We start from the raw sequence: 16,645 nt of genomic DNA, 5'->3' as shown, positions 1-16,645 counted from the left end.
GGCCGCCGCGCCGCCTCCTCCGAGACCACAACTCCCAGCATGCAGCGGGGCTCCCGCGGCCTCTCGGGAAGAGGGTGCCCAGCCCGCGGGGCGGGGCGCGGGGCACGCTGGGACTGGGAGTGTGCGGCTGCGCAGACTGGGCAACGCGAGAATGCTCGGGGGAGGGCGTGTGACGCCTCGGGAGACAGAGGCGGTGCGCGTTGGTGGGGCAACTGAGGGAAGGGCGAGCGGCCGTCTGCGTCTGCGGCCCTTGCAAGCGAGGCGGAGTTCCAGATCACTTCCATGCCCTTCACAGCACTTGTGACTCTTCGGATTAGTGAATAGACAGTAAGCTCCTTTGAGCGGGAGCTTTGTCCCGGCGCCATACCACGGTGCCCGCACCTAGTAGGTGCTCGGCTGGTGGGGCCGACGGAGCACCCTCGTTTGCTGAGTCATTCAGCAAACCCAGAAGCTCGTCCTGGGCGCGGCCCTGGAAATGACTCGTGCTGGGCCCTGCCGTCTGAGGACGAATGGGAGGAGTTCCTGGAGAGACAGACGGTCAGCGAAGAGCTGGGCAGCTCAGGGAATGGTCTGGCCCGCTGGAGAATCCCGGAAGGGCTTTCCGGAGGAGTTGCTTTTGTGCCAAGCCTTGCCGGTTGTCGGCGAGAAGAAATGAGGGAGGGGGGCCCCCGCTCCAGGTTGAGGATCCGGTTGTGAGCAAGGCATGGCGGTGTGACTGCCCAAGATCTATGGGGAAAGAAGTCATGTTTGGCTGGAGCAAAGGCTATGTCAAGGGGAACAATGAGATTTAAAGTTCGTGGGGCCAATGGGTGGATCAAGGGATGCCAGGTGGGGAGTTTGGGATTTATTTTCAAGGCATGTGTAATCGTAGGGTAGCGTGTGATAAGTAGTCTAAGAAAGACAATGCTGTGAGCTCTGAGAGGAGGGGGAGGTGGGCGCTGCTGGCTGTGGTTAGGGAAGATTTTCTGGAGTCTTGACCTGGACGGTAGAAGTTGGAGGTGCAGATGTGGCGAGATGCTTTTTTGCAGTATTGGTTTAGGGATTGCTACTTGTATTTTCCCCTTACCTCCCATTTCTAGTAGGTAGCCAGGATTTGTAAATCCTTGCCTCAGGGATTTTGGTAGGACAGGAAGTCTTTGAAAACCTAATCCCAGGTGTGAAATTCAAATGGCTACCAGAGGCAGGCAGGTTACTTCAATCAGTGAAGAGGCCCAGGTGTGACATCACTTGATTTCCATCCCCCACACAAAAAAGTAAGCACAGGCTGTTCTTCTAGAGATGCTTCCGAAATGCAGCTGCATCTTCAGATCCAGGACCCATTGATAATCTCTTCTGGAGTTTTGGCCACAAGCTAAAACTGCAGTCCCTAGACTAAGTCCAGCAGACTCACCAGAGCCGGTATTTAGCCGGTATGTGCCCTCTGCCACACTGATGGTTAAAATATTGAAATACTTCGTGGTAAATCGTATCACGGTAATTGCAATGTGTTACAGTTAGGTAATAATACACATTTCAATATAAACTTATTGGTTTCTACTGATAGTTTTAGGATGTTAGTGCCATTGGAAAAGGGCTTTCTATTGTAGCCACATCTGAGAAACATTCATGACACAGTTTGGCCTGTGTCACCGAAGGGACTGTGGCTAAGTTGTATGTGTTAACAAAACACTAATTGCTTTAGGAGTTATCACTAGCTTAAAATACTTTTAATTTTATTGTTAGTAGATGGTAATTCTTTCAAAAAGTAGCAGATGTGCAGTGTTTTTATATTTATACATTTAAGATTTTATTATAAAATATTGAAAACAAATACCTAGAATGAAGAGACAACAAAATCTGGATAAGTTTCTTTGTTTTTTGAGGAAGATCAGCCTTGAGCTAACATCCATGCCAATCCTCCTCTCCTTGCCGAGGAAGAGCGGCCCCGAGCCAACATCTATTGCCACTTCTCCTCCTTTTTTTCCCCAAAGCCGCAGTAGATAGCTGTATGTCATAGTTGCACATCCCTTTCAGTTGCTGTACGTGAGACGCGGCCTCAGCATGGTCGGACAAGCGGTGCGTCGGTGCGTGCCCGGGATCCGAACCTGGGCCGCCAGCAGCGGAGCATGGGCACTCAACCGCCAAGCCATGGGGCTGGCCCCTGGATAAGTTTTTAATACTTTTAAATGTAATAAACATGAATCTTGTTAATATGCAGAAGAACAAAGAAGGAATTATAGTGAATCCCAGCCTGGAACTTGTTTTGATCCTCTGCAAGAATCTGCACAAAGTAAAACTTGTATTAAATAAATTTTATTACATAAAACCTGAAGTTCTGGAATGGAAAATAACTTGATTTTATTCAATCAGTAATTTGACTTATTGCTACTGAGAGAAATGTTGGATGCAAATAGCACTCAAAAGTTACGGGTTAAAAGATCAAGGTGCTAAACATGTATATATTTCATCAGGGTGCTGTTAAAACTTGTGGTTCAAGTGAAGAAAATTTGTGATCATTAAGGAAGAAATTTAAGACAGTTTCATACATGAAACATTTGAAAGCTTAAAACTGCAAAATGTTATCAGAGTGAGGATAAAGCAATCAAAAAGATGTAGAAGGTACTGTCAGAATTTTTCGCACTATATAATAAAATAATTGAGCATTTCCATGATGATAATAGAATTTCTAAAGGAATAATATTGATAGGGACATGGGTACTATGGATCCACTTGTTACAAAATATAGATGTACCTAAATGAGAAAACTTTTTGGGAAACATGAATCAAGGTAGTTCATTTTAAATCATTATCAAAGAAGCTGAAACGTCACGTAAAGGTGTTTTAATAATTTGCTTAAAATACAAATTTCAAGAGTTTGAGGTTAATGGTTCTTGTCGACCTTATAGCAGTGGGAATCACATTTAAATACAACATATTGAACTTGCTGGTGGGCAGGAAAAATTATATTTCATTGAAAAATATTTCCATAAAAATGTCGTTGGAATATTTTACAACAATTAAAAAAAAGTCATTGGGTTAAAAGTGCCAGCGTAATGCTAGAGAGAGACTAGAGTTTCAGCCAAAAGTTTAGAAAAAATTTGGATGTTTTAATTTGGCACTAAATTATCAAATTAATTTTAGATAAAGCAATACAAGGCCTAAGTCAAATAATTTTCATATTTTTCCTCAACAAGCTGTATTCACTATCACATCTAATATCAGAACTGCAAATTAAGTAATGAAAATTGAAGCTTGTTGGACAGCAGTGTGGAGATCAGTAAGTTCTGCATGTTCACTGTAATAGAAACTGAAATGGAATGGTTAGCCATTTGAAAAATATGTTTTTAAGAGTTTTGGCCTTAATATTTTAATGGAAATGTCAATATTTGTTTTAGCTTTATGAGAAAAATGTTTTACTTTTAGAGCTGACATTATTTCAGTGGACTATAAAACAATTGAACACATGTAAACTGTTGTAGTCTGCTTGGTTTGCTTTAAAAGAATACCACAGGCTGGGTGACTTATAAACAAGAAATTTATTTCTCACAGTTCTGGAGGCTGGAGGCCTGAGATCAGGGTGCCAGCTTGTTCAGGTTCTGGTGAGAACCCTCTTCTGGATTGCAGACTGCTGACTTCCTTAGTATTCTCACATGGTGGAGAGCAGAGCAGAAGAAGTAAGCTCTCTTGCGACTCTTATAAGGGCACTAATCCTTAGGACGTCTACCCTTATGACCTCATCTAATCCTAATTGTCTCCCAAAGCCCCCACCTTGTAATACCATCACATTGGGGTAGCGAGTAAGGCTTTAACATGAATTTTGGAGAGACACACGCATTCAGTCCATAACATAAACAAACAAACGAAATTGTGACACAGAAGTGGTAGATGTTATAGATGTGAAAAAAGATAGGTATACCATTTGAAACAAAATGAAGTATCAATGTTACCCCACAAAGGGGGGGTTTTCTGTCCAATGTGCATAAAAGCCAGTTATTATGGCACCAACTTTTGAGAAAAGGAAAGGCGTCATTGCGAGGTTGACCAGCAAGGAGGCAAGAGGCAAATCTTTAAGATCTGTCTCCCTGATCTGCGGTTTGGGGCAAAATTTAAGAGGTTAAGGGGGACAGGCTGGCACGCAGAAGCACTGGTGGGGCAGGTTTTGGTTGGAGGGCTTTAAATATTTATGGTAAGGTGTGGAAGGGGCTTTAACACCAGATCTTTCTAGCCAATGGACCCCACACTTCTGATGAGAGTCTGACTTTCAGGTTCCGGTCATGGCCCGGTCCTTTGGTTCTGTGGGGGGAGAATCGGTGGTTCTGGGTGTTATTTCAGGTCAAGGTTTTGTTCTCTGCATGTGCTCTGGCTACATGACTTGGGAAATTTTTGGCTTGCCCCTGAAAAAACCTTCTGTTGGTAGGATGGGCTCAGTTTGAACTGGTCCTAGAGGGCCTGTGGTTACATCAATTCCAAGAGAAAAACTATTGGATTGTCTAATAGATAATATGAAAAGGTATTTGATGACAATAGTGAAAAATGTAATTAACTTTTCAGTTCTTTCAATTTATTAAGTCCTGAAATTTGGCCAGCTAGTTTGTGGAGCTCCATAGATTAAGGGTGAACAAAAAGTAGTAAAATAAGCCAACCAGTTAAAAGATATTTTAATAAGTGATTTTTGTGACTCAATCAATAATAGAAATATTGATTATATAAAAGCTTTAGGCTATTCCCTGTTTAAATGTAATTGCTGTTTGCTCATCAGAAGCTGAGGATTCAACACCAACATCATTGATGTTAAGAAAAATTCTCTACTTAAAAAATTCCCCTAATGCTTATCAGTTTAATGAGGAAGTTGTTGGAAGAATTTGATGTTGTTTCCCTGTGTCACTCATACAGGGACAAAATTTAGTGACAGCTGCATCACAAGGTGAATAATTTCCAAATATCAACAAATGATTTACGCTTACTAGAATGATCTGATGAATTATTTTTGCTACAAGTTATATTATTTAACAAGTCATTTCATCATATACATTGTTTATTTAGAAAATAGCATGAGACGTTTTTAAATTTTTGATTTACATATTGATCTATAAATATCTTACAAGTTCCATATTTTGAATATCATCTCTGTGGAAGATAGCTTTTAGTTGTTTTGTTTTAAAAATCTAGAGAGATTACATAAAACATAGAATCCAAATTTTTTACTTCTTTTGAAAAGTCAAAAGATCTCACAACACGGCCTGTCTTTGTACCTGTCAGAAGTCAGCCAAGTAGTGGTTGCTCTTTTTAGATTAGCTGTAACCTCTCCAGCTCCCCACAGTATCCACTTTTCTTTTGTCACTTGCCTGGGCTCTGTGAGCATTTGAAATTGTGGCCCCTGCTTTAGAGTTTTAAACTTGGCCTCCTGGCAGGATGATGGTGTCCTTTGCTGCATTTACAAAACAAGGAAATCAGGAAGAGAGCAGGCTGTCTACCCTCACCCCATGGTGAGTGTGTGTATATGAGAGTGAGAGAGGGAGAATCTTGAGTTTGATTGTAAACATCTGGAGTTTGATGTGCTAGCAATTCATCAGGGAGAAGTCCAGTGAGCAGATCTGGTGATTAGAGATGAGTTAGGCTTAGAAGAGTTTGAAGTCACCTTCTATGAGAATAGGTGAGATTTCCAAGGGAGAAAGTAGAGAAAGAACCCAGATTTAAAGAAAGACTTTGGGAGTGAGAGAGTCACCCACATTTAAGGGTGGGAAGGAGGAGGAGTAGGCAGGGAACAGGACAATCAGTGGCTCAAGAAGTGGAAAGCATGAGTGAAGGGGGGTTTTTCTTTTGGCACGTTTGGTGGTGTATTGGTTTGGATGTAAATATGGCTGTTGCTGCAGAGATTCCAAAAACTGGTACCATAAACCAGATGGAAGTCCAGATACAGTAGAGGACTCAAGCTCTTTGTATGGTATTGTTCCACTCCCTTTAGGGAGGTGCTGTTGCCCACAAAATCCAGTATCGGTATCACCATGTTTACATTTTGGCATGCCCTTACTTCTAATGCACAGCCTGGGAGTTGGACACATTACTTCTGCTCAAATCCCATTGGTTATAACCTAGTCATGACCACACTTATCTGAAAAGGAGGCTGAGATATACAGTCTTTATCCTGGAAAGTTATGTGCTGGCAAAATATCAGAATTACCATGAAGAAGGGGAGAATGGATATTGGGAGACAGCTATCAGTCTAACAGGTGATGAAGACCAGTGGGGCCTTGAGAAGGAGAGAGAGAGGGAGTATGGTAAACTTCTGGGGTTGGACAAAGATGACGAGTAATGCCAGCAATAGAGCTATAATTGGAGAAGCCAGGCTTCATTGCGGTTGTTAATATGTAGCAGATGTGTGAGGAGCTAGGCAGATCAGGAAACGGTGCTCTCAGCAGACAGAGGCCATTATGTTTCTGAGGCAGAAGCCCTCTGGAAGGAAGAGAGGAAGGGAAGGAAGGAGGGAGGGAGGGAGGAAAAGAAAGGCATACATACAGCGGCCTGACTCCCAGGGGAGAATTCAGGAGGCTTTTCTCATTTCTGGGGGCTAGAGATCAGAGAGTGCCCAACAGACACCCAGGGTGTGACTGCTTGTATCAGTCAGGGTTCTACCAGAGAAACAGAACCAATTGATCAATTGATCTCTCTCTCATCTCTCTGTCAATCAGTTGCGAGAGAGATTATTTCAAGGAATTGGCTTATGTGGTTGTGGGGTCAGGCTGGGCAAGTCTGAAATCCATATGGTAGGCTGGCAGGCTGGAAACCCTTGGGCAGGAGTAACAAGGCAGTTCACAGGAAGTATTTCTTCTCCCTCCGGGAAACCTCTAGCGGTCTGGTGGTTAAGATTCGGTGCTCTCACTGCTGCAGCCCAGGTTCCTTTCCCAGTCAGGGAACCACACCATCTGTCAGTTGTCATACTGTGGTGGCTGCGTGTTGCTGTGATGCTGAAAGCTATCCACTGGTATTTCACATACCAGCAGAGTCACCCATGGTGGACAGGTTTCAGTGGAGCTTCCAGACTAAGACAGACTAGGAAGAAAGACCTGGCCACCCACTACCAAAAAAATTGGCCATGAAAACCATATGAATAGCAGCAGAGCATTGGCTGATATAGCAGTGGAAGGTCAGAGAATGGCTCTGAAAGAACAGGCAGGGTTCCTCTCCTGCTGTACACAGCATCGCTAGCAGTCGGAATTGGCTCAATGGCAATAACAGGGAAACTTCATTTCTGCTCTTAGTGCCTTTCAACTGATTGGGTGAGGCCCACCTACGTCATCGAAGATAATCTCCTTTATTTAAAGTAACTCATAAATGTAGATGTAGATGTAGTTTGTAGATGTTAACTACATCTACAAAATACCTTCACAGCAACACCTGGAGTAGTGTTTGATTGAATAACTGAGTTCTCTAGCCTAGCCAAGTTGACACATAAAACTAACGATTACACTGCTTAACCCAAATTCAAAAACCTGAGCACAGAGTGTTAACATGGGAATTACCATCAGATACAAGTCTAGGAATTAGGTTTTAGATCTGAGAGGTACCAAATGGAATTTGTTCTTTATCTCTTTTCTGTGTTGGAAACTGCTGCTTTTTATTTTTATTTTATTTTATTATTTTTAATTTAATTTAACTTTATTTTATTTATTTATTTTTTGTGTGAGGAAGACTAGCTCTGAGCTAACATCCATAGCCAGTCCTCTTTTTGCTGAGGAAGACTGGCCCTGAGCTAACGTCTGTGCCCATCTTCCTCTATTTTGCATGTGGGATGCCGCTGCAGCATGGCTTGATGAATGGTCTGCACCCGGGAGCCAAACCTGTGAACTCCGGGCCACCAAAGCAGAGCGTGCAAACTTAACCACTATGCCACTGGGCTGGCCCCTATTATTTTATTTTTTAATGCAATTTTTGTACGTCTTCTGATCTTTTTGTCAAGTTAAAAAATAGTACATAAAGATTAATAAAGCAAGCATCCTCATTCCCACCACCAGAGTTAGCATTGTTAACAGATCATTTACAGAAAAGGCTTGGTGCTTAAATGGATTTAAGAACTCCCTGCGTTAGTTTCATCACTCCCCTGGGTCAATCAGGACTCTTTCAATTGTACATGGCAAAAAAAAAAACAAGTTTGAATAGGTTTGAGGCTCAAAAAATGTCATCAGACTCAATTTCTCTTTTTCTCTTCTCAGCTGTCTTTTGTATACAAGCTTCTTGCTCAGAATGACCCTCGAAAGTCCCGGGCTTCATAGTTTCAAGTCCAGCAGAAGGAGATTCTTCTTTCCCACAGTTCTTACAAAAGTCCTGGGATTGAGTTTCATTGGATTGACTTGGGCTAAGTGCCCATCCCTGAGCTGTCACTGTGACCATATGGGATAGAGTAAACCAATTGGCTGGCCTGAGATGGTCACATCCAAATCATGTGGATGGAGAATGTCCAAGGGGTGGTTCTGTCATGGAAAATTAGGTGCTGTTTCCAGAAGAAGGAGGAAGAGATGCTGGGTGAGCAAAAAAGAATGCATATTCCCACCAGTCTGCAGCTTGCTACTGTGGGAGGAGCATTGGATGTAGAGTAACAGACCCGCATTCCCATTGTGGCTCGAACATTTAATAGTCACATAACTTTACTTATTTAAAATCTCTGAGCCTCAGTTTCTTCATCTGTCAAAGAGAGGTGATAATATCTTTATGGAGTTGTGAAATAATGCATGTGAAAGCACCTAGGAGAATGCCTACTTTCCTTTTTGCTGTTAACACAAGCCTCTTTGAAGCATCCAGAGGCAAGTTCACTTTTCTTGCAAGAAAACGTCACTATAGCAATTATTACACTAGCTACCACTTACTGAGTGTTTGCTCTGCACCATACGCGTTGTCAGGTAGGACTGCCTCGTATGGTTACGCAGACTGCGCTGCACAGCTCCATGCAGCGTCAATCACGTGGACTCTAGTGAGGATGGTGCCGCCTTGGGTGGCAGTACAGCAGTCCTGTTGACATGTGCTGAATCAGTCCTCATGCTGACACGACGACGAAGGTACCATTATTAACCCCACATTGCAAAGAATTTTGTAACAGGTTAAGGAACTCTCCCCAGGTTATTGAAGCATTAAGTGACATGAACAGATGGAAACCATACCCTTTGGGGATATTTTACTGTGGCATTTAAAAAACAACTGATCTCAGGATACAGGATACAGTGGGGGGACAAAGGGGAGGGACAGACTATTTTAGTTTTTAAAACCATCTGCAAACCCCCCAAATAGAAAATACTCACCAGAACCCCAGAGCTGAGAATACCACCAGGTGTCTTGTTTACTACCCTTAGCCTCTATGAAAGGGACAGAGACACAGTCTGGAGCATTCTCTATCTTTTCCAAATAAGTCGAAGCAGATATAGCGAAGGTGAAATGTGTCCGATTGAGAAGCTTTGGAACCACATGGTTTGTTTATTTATTCAGGAGATATGATCCGAATCTGGTAGCAGAAATTTCTTCTAGGGTCCTGTCAAGGTCAGATGGGGTTGTTTCTTGGATTTTTTATGTGAAAATAAATGCTTATAATTCTGGAAGGCATCTCACACACTTTTGCTCAACCACCTTGGCCTCAGAGAGAGTTGGTTGTCTACTGTCTTACTGTAGGATGTTTTGATTGTGTTGCAACATATGCCAACATGCCAAGAGCCCTCACAAAGTTGTTTACTTAAGATAATGAATTTCAGATGCTTTTTAAGAAAACATTTTATAAATCACAAATAAACCTAATTTTCTATTTGATAGGCTTTCATGACAGATTTTGCCAAAACTTGCAGTGGCTGTCTACAGTCTTCGACATTTAGGTTTAGGGAAGCATCCACTGTCACTACATTAGATCAAGGCCAGCAGGCTGTGCGTGATACTCAACATTGTCCTTGTAAAGTGCACACTGTGACCCCTCGCTTGTTCAACTAATTTAAGGGCAACCTCAGCTATCCAGTACAGCTGAGAGTAAGTCAGAGGAGACCTCCAGATGGCCCAGATCACTGTCCTAGGGTTCCCTTTACGCTTGAAAGAATCATTTCAGAACCTATTTGCTCTTGTAGAGGTACAGTTGTATGTATATGTATTATTTGTTTCCTGAGATATAGTTCAAACATCATGCAATTCACCCATTTAAAGAACACAGTCAGAAGTTTTTAGTATATTCACACATTTGTACAAACATCACGACTATCTAATTTCAGAACATTTTCATCACCTCAAAAAGAAACACTATACCCATTTGCTGTCAATCTCCATTCTCCCTCCCTACCCTCAACTCCCAGCCGCTGGAAACCACATATTCTGTCTCTATGGATTTGCATTTTCTGGATATTTCGTTTGAATGGAATTATATAACATGTGATTTTTTGTGACTGGCTTATTTCACTTAGCATAATGTTGTCACAGTTCATGCATGCTGTATCACGTATCAGTACTTCATTCCTTTTTTATGGCTGAATAATAGTCCATTGTATGGACTATTTAATAGCACATTTTACTTACCTTTTCATGAGTTGATGGACATTGGGTTGCTTCTACTTTTTTACTGCTATGAATAATGCTGCTATAAATATTCATGTATAGGTTTTTGTGTGAATACTTGTTTTCAGTTCTCTTGGATTTATACATGTAAGTGTGGCATTGCTATTTCATATGGTATCTCTGTGTTTAACTATTTGAGGAACTGCCAAACTGTGTTCCACAGCAGCTGCACCGTTTCAAATCCCACCAGCAGTGTATGAGGGTTCCAATTTCTCCGCGTCCTCCCCAACACTCGTTATTGTCTGTTTTCGTTTTTTTTTTAATAATCATCTTAGTGGGTGCAAAATGGTATCTCATTGAGGTTTTGATTTCCATTTCTCTGATGGCTAATGATATTGAGCATCTTTAATGATATTGAGAATTTTCTTTTTAATGCTTATTGGCCATTTGTATATTTTATTTGAAGGATGTCTGTTCAAATTCTTTGCCCATGTTTAAATTGAGTTGTCTTTTTATTGTTGAGTTGCAAGAGATTTTTATATATTCTGGATACCAGTCCCTTAACAAATATGTGATTTGTAAATATTTTCTCCCATTCTGAGGATGGTCCTTTCGCTCTCTTGATGCTGACCTTTGAAGCACAAAAGTTTTTAATTTTGAAGAAATCCAATTTACCTATTTTTCTTTTGTTGCTTGTGTTTTAGGTATCATAAGAAATTATTGCCTAATCTAAGGTCAAGAAGATTTACACCCATATTCTTCTAAGAGTTTTAGCTCCTACATCCATTATGAGTTAATTTTTTATGGTGTGAGGTGGGGCTTCAACTTCATTTTTTCAGATATGGATATCTAATTGTTCCAGCACCATTTATTGAAAAGACTATTTTTCCCCTCAAAATTCATACGTTGAAGCCCTAACCTCCAGTACCTCAGAATGTGACTATATTGGAGATAGAGCCTTTAAAGCATTAAGTTAAAATGAGGCCATTAGGGTGGGCCCTAATCCAACGTGACTGGTATCCTTACATGAGGAGGAAGTGTGGACACACACAGAGACACCAGGGATGCGTGTGTGGAGGGATGACCACATGAGGAGGCAGCAGGAGAGCAGCCATCTGCAAGCCAAGGAGAGAGGAAACCAACCCTGCCGACACCTTGATCTTGGACTTCCAGCCTCCAGAACTGTGAGACAATAAGTGTTTGTTGTGTAAGCCGCCCATCCATGCAGTCTTTGATATGTTGTTATGGCATCCTTAACAAACTAATACAGCTGGGATGAAATAAAAGCAGACTCAAGAGCACTTGATATAGGGGAGCCATTTACCCCACACAGGATGGCCCCAGGGTGGTATTTCTGCCTTCTCTTCCTGTGGCTGCTGTTATTTCCTGTTGATGTCCGTGTCATCTGGTAGTGTCCTGTCCCTGTACTAAACTGACATTGCCTGAAAAAACAGATACTCATAATAGTTAAAACTGTACCTCTAGTGACATCAGTGAAAGTGGCAGAGGAAGGGCCTCCCAAAATTCTCTCCTCTGTAGAAGCAACAAGAGCACTGGCAAAAATGGTCAAAAATCAGCTCATTCAGAATTCTGGAAAGTAGTCAAAGGCTTGCAGCCATCTGGGGAGCATATATTTAAGAAAAACAGCTGAATCATAAGAGTAGTGAGCTTTGTGGTGTTTTAACTTGCCCTATTCCCCTGCACCCCTCCAGCTCCGCAGTAACCTTGAAAACCCGCAGCTGCAGTCATGGTGAGAACCAGCAGCCTGGCAGTCGCTGGAGGGGCAGAATGAGGTTGGAGTGCCTTCAAACCCCTTTCTAGAGAACTGCTGTCATTTGACTTCTCTGGAGGGTCTCTGGGAGACCCCACCGGCAATGCTGTCTTTATGTGACTTGACTTGGAGCTCAAGTTCACCCAGTGCAAAAAGCGTTGTCCCCAGGGCATTTCAAAAAAAAAAAAAACGTGTAGAGGCAGTTGTTTAACTTCACAACTGCCTGAGGCAGTGAATATTGCTTGGGGCAAACAGGCGGGCAGAAAGCTTAAAAGGAATACTGGGGAATGGGCATCATAGCAGTTTTGAAAAGCTCTGAAATACTCCTGTGCCTCTAGAAGGCCACATGCATGGGTAGAGCATGCACATACCTAATAGGGCTGTGCACATGCTCAGGGAAGGCCTGAGGAAGCCCTAAGCTCTTGCCTCTGGCTGACCTTGAGGCGCTCCACAAGCAGGAAGTGAAGGCTCAGCAGAGCTGCCCAGTGCCTGGTGAGTGTTGTGTCCCAGCACACACACAGAGCCCTCGGCAGACACAGGAGACCGACTGGCCCCAGGTGTTCAGGAAGTCTCTGTCTGGTCATTCACTGGTCACTAGGCCATCTCAGCAGAGACTTCTGTGGCCACACACAACAAGGAATTACAGAACTAGTTCAGATAAATCACTAAACAAACAACAAAAACAAACCTTGGGGAGTAGAGAGAATCTGATTTTCAGAGTTGCCACATTCTATTGTTTTAAAATATCCAGTTTTCAACAAAAAATTAAGTTTTCTTTGATGTAGAGGAATAGCTCTGCTCCTTGGACTGTAGTTTTTTCCGTACCATTGACCATGGAAGATTCCGGGTCAGTTTTCCTGGAGTGTCCCTCCTGGATTGATCTACTCGCTTCCCTGTGTCATTGCATTATTTGTTTCTCCAATTCCTGTTTCCTATAAACTTAAAGTTATATTTGAAGGATATATTGGATGTAGTTACATTTTTGGGAAGAATACTTCACGGATGGTGCTGGATGCTTCGTTCTGCATCAGGAAGTACAGAAAGTCTGGTTGTTTCACTCTTAGTAATGGGGTTCAGGTAGTGACAGCTCCACGTAAGGTACATTTTTCCCTTGTGGATTTTTCGCTGTGGGGTGAGACTGGCAGCCTGTGACTGTTACCCTATGGCTCTGGCATTCATTGATGATTGTTGCCCAAATTAGTTATTTCAATAGTGATTTTAAATTTCTGTCATGGTTTCTACATTTATAAGTGAAATTCTCCTGCAGAGAAGAGCTCTCCCATGTCAACTAGGGTTGTTTGGTAACCTGTAATTACAGTTTGTACAGGGAAGGCAGGAATCATGCTTAATTATATCCCTTTATAATTTTCAGAATAGGGAGTTGATATGCAACTGCTACCTCCAATAGTGGTAAATGAGATTTTTTTTTTTGCTTTCCCTTGTTCTGATTATCGTTATAAACTTGAGAATTTTTATATATTAGTGGGTCTTAATCAATTGTAATAATTTTTCTTTTTGATTCTCAAATTGCCCCACCTTTGGTCAATGGGATCTCCTTTAAGGTGATTCCTTGTGACCTTTGACATGTCATGGAGCTATTTTTTAAAAGCTGCCTCATCACTACTCACGCACCAGAATAGCTAATGAAAAAGTGTGATAACAGCAAGTGGTGGTGAGGTCCTGGAGCAATAGGAACTCTGGTACATTGTTGCTGGGAGTGTAAATTGGTACAATTTTGGAGAACAGTTTAACTTAAGGTAAACATACACCTATCTTCTGACTCAGCGATTCCACTCCTAGAAGTATACCTAAGAGAAATGATTGCATATATCCACCAAAACGCGAGTACAAACGTGTTCATAGCACCCTTCGTAATAGCCCCAAACTGGAAACTCTGTGCTCATCAATAGTAGGATGGGAAAATGTATTGTGCTATATTTACACAGGAAATACCATACAACAATGAGAATGAGTGAGCTACAGCTGCATGCTGCAATATAGATGCTTCTCTAATCTGGTTACTTGTGCTGAGTAACAAATTGCCTCGAAACTTAGCATTTCAAAACAGCCATTTTGTTATGCAGATGGGTTCCAGGAATTTGGGCAGGTATCAGTGGGAATGGCTTGTCTCTGTTCCATGGTGTTTGGAGTCTCAGCTGGGAAAACTTGATAGCTGGGGACTCAGTTGCCAGAAAAAATACAGGACGCTTAGTTAAAGCTGAATTTCAGATAAATGACAAATAATTATGAGACATACTTATACTAAAAAGTATCCATTTTTTATCTGAAATTCAAATCTAACTGGTTGTTCTGCATTTTTTTTTTTTTTTTTTCTGCTAACTCTGGTAATCCTAGCTAGGGGGATAGTGACTTGACAGCCAGGGTTGGAATAGTTAAGATTCCTTTCACTCACATGTCTGGCCGTTGATGCTGGCTGTCAGCTGGTGCCGCAGCTGGGGCTGTGGAACAGAGCAGACCTACACCTGGCCCCTTCATGTGGCCTGGCCTTCCTCGCAGCATGGCGGTCTTCAAATAGTCAGACTTCTGACACGGAGGCTCAGGGCTCCATATATGAGCATCTCAGCAAACAAGGTATTGCTTTTAGCCTTGGAAGTCATGTGGCATCACTTCTGCTGCCTTCTCTTGGTTATAAGCAAGTCATGAGTCCAAGGGCAGGGGAGCTGGAGTCCACCTCTCAGTGGGGAAGTATAAGCTCAAGGAGAGCATGTGGAGTAGGACGTACTGTTGTGACTGTCTTTGGAAAAAATGGTCTGCCGCAAACACAGTGTTGAATACAAGAGGCCAGAATCAAAAGAGCACGTGTGTATGATGCCATTCATATAAATGTCAAGAACGGGGAAAGCTAATCTATGGTATTAGAAGTTCAGGATAGCAATTACCCTTGGGGGTGGGGTAGTGGCTGGAAGGGGGTCTGGGGGGTTTTCGGGGTGCTGGTCACATTCTGATTCTTGGTGCTGGGTAGAGGATGTGTGTACTTGATGGAAACCCATCCAGCAGTGTGTTTAGGATTTGTGTACTTCTCTTCATGTGTCCTCCTCTATTCCTGTCCGAATTGATCCATGATCTACACATGGTAAATTGAACGACATCCCACTTTTACACAGGGTTTCTGGTGGCAAGCAATAGTGCAAAACTGTCCCCTTGTCATCACATTGCTTGTTTAACGTGGAGAGTCCCAGGCAGGATTGTCTGAGGGGCCAAATCTAAGGCACAAGCCCAGCGTTGAGCTCCCGCAGACTTTCCAGACCCCTCTGACTGGAGTGAAGACAGATCCCTCAGATGAACTGAAAATGTGGTATCAGGACACAGGGAAGTTCAAAGAAGGAAAAGATAGGAAGATCAAACAGGCTCACGGTTGTGCTTGCCATCTCTCTAGGCCCCACAGTGACCCTTTTCCCTCTTTCCTTCTCTTTCTGCAGACCCTCTGCTTCAGTGTGTGTTGGCGGAACACATGGTTCCATCTAGGCAAGCCTCACCTGTGTGCCCAACGTCACGTACCTTGAGTCACTAGCTCCCAGTTCAGAATTCCCAGGTGAGAGAAGCTGTGTGGCACAGCTTGGGCCAGGCAGCCATCGCAGCCCAGTCAGCAGGGGCCTTGACACCTGGGGGTCACGAGGCACCGACTCTGCCTGGACCCATCTCTTCGGGAAATGAGAAGTCCTCAGGAGTCTGTGAACAAAACTGATTCCCTTGTTCTGATTATAAAATAATTCAGGGCATTAAAGAATGTCAGAAGACACAGAGAAGCACAAACAAATGATGGAAAGTCTCCCGCAGTTCCCCCGTCTGGAGAGAATTCAATGTCAATCCATTTCTTCTTTGTTTCTCACCTGCTTTTTAGTATGACTGTGACCACATATCGTTTTATGTATTGTTTTTATATGAAATCTTAAATCTTTTTAATTTTCAGACATTTTAATATTTAAATGAGTATTCTAAATACTTTCAATAATTCATGTATTATTTTCCTCCTGTCACTAACAATTTTCCGTAAACCTCGTTTTCATATTACACCCTTGCGAGGTGTATCCAGGGGGGCACCATCGTTTTATATAACAATTTCCCTAAAATTGTTGAGTTTTTTTCCTATTGTAAATCACACTGGGATGAATATATTCATGACTAAAATGTTGCCCACGTATCATATTATTTCCATAGGAAGAATTCCCAAATTCCAAAAGTAGGAATTTCTAGGTACGTCAAAAGCAATGAGCATTTTTAAAGTTCTTGATATGAATTGCCACATTTCTTTGAAGATGGGCTGCATCTATTTTGACTTTTAACAAATGATATCAGGCAGATGATATTTTAAACATGAAAGGCCCAAGTTCTCAGCTAGGTGGAAAGAGGGCCACATAC

At 42.3% G+C, this 16,645-nt stretch overlaps 1 long non-coding RNA gene across 3 annotated transcripts; it reads left to right on the top strand.

Moving 5' to 3' along the window:
• Positions 1–5: 5 nt before the first annotated feature.
• LOC131420742 (uncharacterized) lies at positions 6–16,403 on the top strand. Of its 3 annotated transcripts, XR_009223665.1 has the most exons (4): positions 6–2,598; positions 3,174–3,256; positions 11,199–11,678; positions 15,706–16,403. It is a non-coding gene; the product is annotated as an uncharacterized LOC131420742 (long non-coding RNA). The 3 variants fall into 3 exon arrangements; XR_009223659.1 differs by lacking the exon at positions 3,174–3,256; XR_009223656.1 differs by having other exon boundaries at positions 6–3,256.
• The last annotated feature ends 242 nt before the right edge of the window (positions 16,404–16,645 follow it).

The sequence above is a fragment of the Diceros bicornis genome, chromosome 2, assembly GCF_020826845.1.
Source record: "Diceros bicornis minor isolate mBicDic1 chromosome 2, mDicBic1.mat.cur, whole genome shotgun sequence".
Lineage (NCBI taxonomy): Eukaryota > Metazoa > Chordata > Mammalia > Perissodactyla > Rhinocerotidae > Diceros > Diceros bicornis.
This window is presented reverse-complemented; position numbering and strand designations above follow the sequence as displayed.